Here is a 7,043-nt window from a genome sequence, read left to right as displayed (position 1 = left end):
GCTTTGAATAGGTCTTCTGAGAAGTAATCCAACACTCTTCTTGTTTCTGGGGTTAATCCTTCATAGAACGCTTGGAAACCCACTTTGTCATTTGCTTTCTTGTATCTTTCCCAAGCTTTGAACAATGGTTCTTCCTCTCCTTGTATGAATGGATGTATTCCCTCTTTCATCTTGATGTTTTGTTGGGATGAGGAGAATTTGGCTAGAAATTTGGCAACCAAATCATCCCAACTAGTGATACTTCCTTGGGAAAAAGTTTCAAGCCATTGTGCCGCTTCATCCTTCAGTGAAAAAGGAAATAGCAAGAGCTTATAGGCATCATGATTTATACTATCGAAGTTGACAACACCACAGGTCCTCAGAAAAATGGATAGGTGCTGTTTAGGATCCTCCAATGGATTTCCACCATAGGAACAATTGTTCTCTATTAGTGTAATGAGTTGCGGCTTCATGTTGTGGTGTTCTTCTTTCTCAGAAACTCCTTCTTCAATGATATCCTTCCCTCTGGCTGCTCTTCTTTCCTGTGACATATAAATCAACAAACAGAACACATAGTGATATTTTTGAAAATTGAGTGTAATCAGTTGAGACAAAACTTTAAACAGTTAGTGAGTTAGTAGAAGCAAATCCTCAAACAGTTAGTGGGTTAATCAAAATTAAAGTAAAAAAAAAATTAAAGAAAAAGTGCTTGATCTAGATCTCCACTTCACTTAATCATTGTCAATCTAATCAATCCCCGGCAACGGTGCCAAAAACTTGATGTGAGGAAAACGATCCGACACAAAACTCACCGGTAAGTGCACCGGGTCGCATCAAGTAATAATAACTCACGGGAGTGAGGTCGATCCCACAAGGATTGAAGGATTGAGCAATTTTAGTTTAGTGGTTGGTTTAGTCAAGCGAATCAAGATTTGGTTGAGAGATTTGTGATTAACATAATTTAAATTGCATGGAAAGTAAAGGGAATGGGTAAATTGCATGAAATTAAAGAGAACTGAAATTTAAAGTGCTGAATCTTAAAGAACAAGTAATGTAAATTGCAAAAACTTAAAGTGCAAGGAATGTAAATGACTTGAATTGTAAATGGGTCAGGGATGTGGGATTGCAGAAATTAAACAAGGAAAAGTAAATTGCAACAAACAGAGAAGTAGAAGATAACTTGGATTGAATCGGATCTAAAAACAGAAATGTAAATGAGATTGAAAAGCATTAAACAGAGAATGTAAAATTGGAATTCAGATCTCAGGACCCAAGAGACTAGATAACCAAGTCTAGATCTCAATACCTTCCTAGATGGGAAATGAAGATTGCAAAGAAAGTAGATGAAGAAGCAATTAACCGAAACGGAAATTCAATTGTGCAGTAAAATTAAACAAGATCCCAAGGTGAGATTGAAACAGAAGTTCTTCAATTCTCCACCCAAGATCCAAAGCAAGAAAAGTAAAGAGTATTCAAGCAATAACAAGGAAGAAGAGAGATCAATTCTCCTCCCAAATTCCCTTGAATTAAAAACAACAAACCTAAAATGTAAAGTGAGCTCTCTACTAAGTGTACTACGAATTCTCCCAGGGAAAAATCGAAAAAGAAAGCTCTCTAAAAACTTAAATCCTATGCTATTTATACACTTTCTTCAATTGGTCTTCAAGCCTTAAATTGGGCCTTTGCTCGTGATGGAATTGGGTTGATAGAGGCCTTGGTTGATTGCTCTTGGAGTTGGGGAGAGAACCAAAGTGAACCGGGTTTAGAATCATGAAAGCTTGAGTAAAAGTTTGAGTAAAAGTTTGAGGCAAACTTTTACTCAAACTTTTCATATCAGTCACCCATCCTTGCTGCTACCAACGTTTGGGCCAAAGTTTGGGGTCAAACTTTTGCTCAAACGTTGGCTTCCCCATGCACACTCATGGCGCCAATGTTTGCCAAAAGGTTTGAGGCAAACGTTGGTGCAAACTTTTTCTCTCCAGGGTGTGTTGTTCATGGTGCCAACGTTTGCCAAAAAGTTTGAGGCAAACGTTGGCGCAAACTTTTGCTCTCCAGGGTGTTGATTTGTGATGCCAACGTTTGCCAAAAAGTTTGAGGCAAACGTTGGCTCAAGCTTTTCTCCCAAAAGTTTGCGCAAAAGTTTGAGGCAAACTTTTGCTCAAACTTTTTGTCCTCTCTTCCTCCTAGCCATTCCTTCTTGCTTCAACCTTTCTCCAAGCTTTCTTCACCTATCATTAATCAACCAACCACATCAAAGCTATGCTCAAAATCATGAGATATTCATTATTTCATAATATGTGACAATTATAGCATAAAACCTCATGAAATTGCATTAATTCATCTATGGTTGATTAAATCAAAGGAAACATGAAAATCTACCCAATTGGCTTGCTTATGGCTCAAGAAAGTGCATAATTCAATTGAAAACAAAAGAAAAAGGCTAGTGAAACTAGGCTAAGATGACTTGTCATCAGGGGTCCACAGATCCTGAGGTGTCAAGAATTTCTCATCCCTGCATCATTCTGGCGTGTAAACGCCCTTTGAGTGCTAATCCTGGCGTTAAACGCTAGGTTGCTATCCATTTCTGGCGTTTAACGCCAACTTTTCTTCCCTTTCTGGCATTGAACACCAACTTGGTGCCCTTTTCTGGCGTTAAACGCCAGTCTGGTGCCCTTTTCTGGCGTTAAACACCCAGAATGGTGCTAGACTGGGTGTTTAACACCCATTCTGCTACCCTTACTGGCGTTTAAATGCCAGTAAGCTCCTCCTCCAAGGTGTGCTGTTTGTAATGCTATTTTTGAGTTTGCTTTGATTTTTGCAGTTGTTTTTGTGATTCCACATGATCATCAACCTAAAAAAAACATAAAATAACAATGGAAATTTAACATAGATAAGTAAAAATTGGGTTTTGCCTCCCAACAAGCGCTTCTTTAATGTTAATAGCTTGACAGTGAGCTCTCATGGAGCTTCATAGATGTTCAAAGCATGGTTGGGGCCTCCTAACACCAAACTTAGAGTTTGAATGTGGGGGCTCTGTTTGACTCTGTATTGAGAGAAGCTTTTTATGCTTCTTCTTCATGTGTACAGAAAGAGATCCGTGAGCCTTGAACATAAGGTAGTCCTCATTCACTTGAAGGACCAACTCTCATCTGTCAACATCAATCACAGCTTTTGTTGTGGCTAGGAAGGGTCTTCTAAGGATGATGGATTCATCTCAGTATCTAGGATTATGAAGTCAGCAGGGATGTAAAGGCCTTCAACCATTACCAAGACATCCTCTACAAGTCCATAAGCCTGTTTCTTTGATTTGTCTGCCATCTTTAGTGAGATTCTTACAGCTTGTACCTTAAAGATTCCCAGTTTCTCTATTACAGAGAGTGGCATGAGGTTTATGCCTGACCCCAGGTCACATAGAGCCTTCTCAAAGGTCATGGTGCCTATGGTGCAAGGTATTAAAAACCTTCCGAGGTCCAGTTTCTTTTGAGGTATCTTCACCTGAGCCAAGGCGTTTAGTTCATTAATGAGCAATGGAGGTTCATCCTCCCAAGTCTCATTACCAAATAACTTGGCATTCAACTTCATGATTGCTCTAAGGTACTTAGCAACTTGCTCTTCAGTAATATCTTCATCCTCTTCAGAGGAAGGATATTCATCAGAGCTCATGAATGGTAGAAGTAGGTTCAATGCAATCACTATGGTCTCTGTATGAGCCTCAGATTCCCTTGGTTCCTCAAAGGGAAACTTCTTTTTGTTCAGAGGACATCCCATGAGGTTTTTCTCACTGGGAATCACGTCCTCCTCACTCTATCCAAGTTTGGCCATGTTGGTCATGGTTATGGCCTTGCACTCTGATGAGCGGATAATTTATACGCTTTTTGACATTGTTTTTAGATAGTTTTTAGTATAATCTAGCTACTTTTAGGGATGTTTTCATTAGTTTTTATGTAAAATTCACATTTCTGGACTTTACTATGAGTTTGTGTTTTTTTCTGTGATTTCAGGTATTTTCTGGCTGAAATTGAGGGACCTGAGCAAAACTCTGATAAGAAGGCTGACAAAGGACTGCTGATGCTGTTGGATTCTGACCTCCCTGCACTCGAAATAGATTTTCTGGAGCTACAGAACTTCAAATGGCGCGCTCTCAACGGCTTTGGAAAGCATACATCCAGAGCTTTCCAGCAATATATAATAGTTCATACTTTATTCGAGATTTAACGACGTAAACTGGTGCTCAACGCCAGTTCCATGCTGCATTCTGGAGTCAAACGCCAGAAACACGTCATGAACCAGAGTTGAACGCCCAAAACATGTTACAACTTGGTGTTGAACTCCAAGAGAAGCCTCAGCTCGTGGACAAATCAAGCTCAGCCCAAGCACACACTAAGTGGGCCCCAGAAGTGGATTTATGCATCAATTACTTACTTCTGTAAACCCTAGTAGCTAGTCTAGTATAAATAGGATAGTTTACTATTGTATTTAACATCTTTGATCTCAGTTTTATTTTATTAGTTATCTTAGGAGACTATTGATCATGTTTTGGGGGCTGGCCATTTGGCCATGCCTGGACCTTCATTACTTATATATTTTCAACGGTGGAGTTTCTACACACCATAGATTAAGGGTGTGGAGCTCTGCTGTACCTCAAGTTTTAATGCAATTACTACTATCTTCTATCCAATTCGATTTATTCCTGTTCTAAGATATTCGTTGCACTTCAACTTGATGAATGTGATGATCCGTGACACTCATCATCATTCTCACCTATGAACGCGCGTGACTGACAACCACTTCCGTTCTACCTTAGGCCGGGCGCGTATCTCTTAGATTCCTTGATTAGAATCTTCGTGGTATAAGCTAGAATTGATGGCGGCATTCATGGAAATTCAGAAAGTCTAACCTTGTTTGTGGTATTCCGAGTAGGATTCTGGGATTGAATGACTGTGACGAGCTTCAAACTCCTGAAGGCTGGGCGTTAGTGACAGACGCAAAAGAATCACTGGATTCTATTCCAACCTGGTTGAGAACCGACAGATGATTAGCCATGCTGTGACAGAGCATTTGGACCATTTTCACTGAGAGGATGGGATGTAGCCATTGACAACAGTGATGCCCTACATACAGCTTGCCATAGAAAGGAGTGATGAAAAACTAGAAGGAAGAAGTAGGAAAGCAGAGATTCAGAAGGAACACAGCATCTCCATACACCTATCTGAAATTCCCACCATTGAATTACATGAGTAACTTTATCTTTATTTTCTATTTATTTTATTATCTTTATTTAAACAAATAATCTCTTAATCCAGTTAAATCCGCCTGACTGGGATTTACAAGATGACCATAGCTTGCTTCATACCAACAATCTCTGTGGGATCGACCCTTACTCACGTAAGGTATTACTTGGACGACCCAATACACTTGCTGGTTAATTGTGCGGAGTTGTGACAAAGTGTGATTTATGTTTGAGAGCACCAAGTCTTTGGAGCCATTGTTGATGATCACAATTTCGTCCACCAAGTTTTTGGCGCCGTTGCCGGGGATTGTTTGAATTACAATTACGTGCAACCACAGCGCCAAGTTTTTCTGATCCGGCAACAACACCAAGTTTTTGGCGCCGTTGCCGGGGATTGTTCGAGTATGGACAACTGACGGTTCATCTTGTTACTCAGATTAGGTAATTTTCTTTTTACTTTCCTTTCAAAAAAAAAAGTTTTCAAAAATCTTTCAAAAATTTTTTCTTTATTTTCGTTTTTCAAAAATATAATTTTCGAAAAAAATATTAAAAATACAAAAAATCATAAAATCATAAAAACCAAAAATATTTTGTGTTTCTTGTTTGAGTCTTGAGTCAATTTTTAAGTTTGGTGTCAATTGCATGCTTTAAAAATTTTTCTTGCATTTTTCGAAAATTCATGCATTCATGGTGTTCTTCATGATCTTCAAGTTGTTCTTAACAAGTCTTCTTGTTTGATCTTGATGTTTTCTTGTTTTGTGTTGTATGTTGTTTTTCATATGCATTTTTGCATTCATAGTGTCCATGCATTAAAGAATTCTAAGTTTGGTATCTTGCATGTTTTCTTTGCATCAAAAATTTTTCAAAAATATGTTCTTCATGTTCATCATGATCTTCAAAGTGTTCTTGGTGTTCAGCTTGACATTCATAGTGTTCTTGCATGCATAATTGGTTTTGATCCAAAATTTCATAGTGTTCTTGCATGCATCTTGTGTTTTGATCCAAAATTTTTATGTTTTGGGTCATATTTGTGTTTTTCTCTCTTATAATTAAAAATTCAAAAATAAAAAATATCTTTTCCTTAATCTTCTCATAATTTTCAAAAATTTGAGTTGACTTAGTCAAAAATTTTTAAAATTAGTTGTTTCTTACAAGTCAAGTCAAATTTTCAATTTTAAAAATCCTATCTTTTCAAAACTTTTTCAAAAATCAAATCTTTTTCATTTTTATCTTATGATTTTTTGAAAATTTAAAAAAAAATTCAAAAATCTTTTTCTTAATTTTATCTTTATTTACGAAAAATATGCTAACAATTAATGTGATTGATTCAAAAATTTGAAGTTTGTTACTTTCTTGTTAAGAAAGGTTCAATCTTTAAATTCTAGAACCATATTGTTAGTTAAGTCAATTTTAAAATTAAATCTTTTTCAAAATATCCTTTTTCAAATATATCTTTTTATCTTTTATCTTATGTTTTTCAAAAATTTTATCTTTTTCAAAATTTGATTTCAAAATATCTTATCTTTTTCTTATCTTCTTATCTTTTTCAAAATGTGATTTCAAATCTTTTTCAATCAACTAACTAACTTTTTGGTTGTTTCTTATCTTTTTCAAAACCACTTAACTACTTCTCCCTCTCTAATTTTCGAAAATATCTCATCCCTTTTTCAAAATTCTTTTTAAATTAATTGATTGTTTTAATTTTCGAAAATCATTAACTACTTTTTCAAAATTATTTTCGAATTCTCTCTCTCTTCTCTTCTTCTATTTATTTATTTATTTACTAACACTTCTCTTCACCTCTCTTCATCTCCAATCACTGCCTCTATCCTCA

The sequence above is a fragment of the Arachis duranensis genome, chromosome 2 (genome assembly GCF_000817695.3).
Source record: "Arachis duranensis cultivar V14167 chromosome 2, aradu.V14167.gnm2.J7QH, whole genome shotgun sequence".
Lineage (NCBI taxonomy): Eukaryota > Viridiplantae > Streptophyta > Magnoliopsida > Fabales > Fabaceae > Arachis > Arachis duranensis.
Note: the sequence above shows the minus strand (reverse complement) of the source record.